General features: G+C 32.2%; 1 long non-coding RNA gene across 1 annotated transcript; it reads right to left on the bottom strand.

Annotated features, from left to right (window-relative positions):
* Positions 1-298: 298 nt before the first annotated feature.
* LOC145067890 (uncharacterized) lies at positions 299-1,233 on the bottom strand. Its single transcript, XR_013688900.1, has 4 exons — positions 1,127-1,233; positions 950-1,015; positions 717-868; positions 299-410 (listed from the first exon to the last, which is right to left on the bottom strand). It is a non-coding gene; the product is annotated as an uncharacterized LOC145067890 (long non-coding RNA).
* Between the last annotated feature and the right edge of the window lie 482 nt (positions 1,234-1,715).

Below are 1,715 nucleotides of genomic sequence, written 5' to 3'. Positions count from 1 at the left end.
TTTTTGTCAACCTGTGTAGCCGGGCCAATATCAAGTGGGATGATCCATCCCGGTTCGAGCCCTGAATGTATTTGAATAAAATTAATTGTTATAATAGTTGTATTGTCTTTATCTACAACTTCCATGTAATGGTTTTGGTCTCTTCTATCAAGAATATCTCCATCTACATTATGATACAATGTTCTAACAGGACCATGAAGTTGTATAAATGTGTATGTGGAAAAACACATAAGAGGTTATAAGGGCAAATTCGTCCAAATCATTCATAGGGCAATAGTGTCTTTTTTTTAAAATAGTACACGAGTAAAGTGAAAAAACTACCTTGATCTTGTTTGATGCTTCAAATCTATCCAACTGATTGAGAAGCCTAAGCATTGTTCTTTCGACTTCATTATCACCATTCCCACTTCCTGATTCCATTTGAACGGTCAATTTCATCCATAAAAATAATCACTTGAGTAATTAATAACCATTCGTTCCATATGAGTTAACTTGATACATGATAAAAATGGACTTTGTAAATCTGAAAAATTAAACTTAAGAGCATGATCAGACTAAAGATTTGTGGTCACAACTCAGTTAATAATTAATAAAATCATCTGATTTCTTAGTAATTTCATTCCACCACACCAAACAAAACAAACTCTAAGTTGTGAACTAATTAACCTCAATGTTGCTTTTAATAAAAAAATCAAAATTAAGAAAGTTAAACTTACTGGCATGCTTTGGTTGAGCTTTCCACCACCAATCAAACCTCCAGACTAATTTTTTTTAGCTTCTCATGTATAATGACAAAAATATCCTTTGGGCTACACCCAGGTCGTCTGGACAAAAGATGGTTGTATTCTTCAAGCAGATAAGCGCTAGCCTGCATAATAAAAGACCCATGATGACATGAGCATAAAGTTGTCTGTATTTGTATAGGAAATATAAGATATAATTAACATACCTTCACCATTGTCTCATGTATTGCAGTCTTATCAGGATATTCTCTAGCTTTCAGAGCTGCATAAGGCTAATGATTGAAAAAAGAAAAGTGAGTCAGCAAGTCTTATATGAACTTTAATAATGCAGATACAAATTTACATTCTACAATACCAAATTCATTAGCTGGATGTAAAATTACCTGAAGGTCCTCATTGTTGGTTACAAATTGCACAACACGAAACTAAATGTCATCACTGACAAAGTTTCCTGCTTTGTCAATCAACTGATGAATAACATCACCATACCTGAACAGTCATAACAACAGTGAAATTCACAACATTAAAAAATACTATAAAAACCATAACTCTTGTATTAGATAAAAAAACAAACAGGATACCATAATAAATCAGGGGCAAATTTATCAGCAAGAATAGCAGCTTTTAGTGTCAACTCTTCACACATTGTGAAATCTGTTGTTCCAAGATACTAAAAGTAAATGTTTATCAGTGGCATATGAGAAAAATTCAACTGAAATATATAATTGAACACATATTATATTTATATCTAGCAACTCTTTACCTGCAATAATTCTTCAACAATGTCTTTAGCATTTGAAACATCACACATACCATAAAGTAGATCTAGTGCACGTCTCTGCATGCTGCATTCAAGAAATAACGTTAAATTTAAAAAAAAAAAGCATAAACAAAATGATATAAATCAATTAATAGCAGTTAAGCCTCACACCTGATGTCAGGATCCTTCAATGAAGTGATAATTTGATCTTG

Source organism: Lactuca serriola, chromosome 1, assembly GCF_051521515.1.
Source record: "Lactuca serriola cultivar US96UC23 chromosome 1, Lser_US96UC23_V15, whole genome shotgun sequence".
In the NCBI taxonomy this organism is placed as follows: domain Eukaryota; kingdom Viridiplantae; phylum Streptophyta; class Magnoliopsida; order Asterales; family Asteraceae; genus Lactuca; species Lactuca serriola.
The sequence above is the reverse complement of the archived record's forward strand: the minus strand, read 5'-3'. Positions and strand labels throughout refer to the sequence as shown.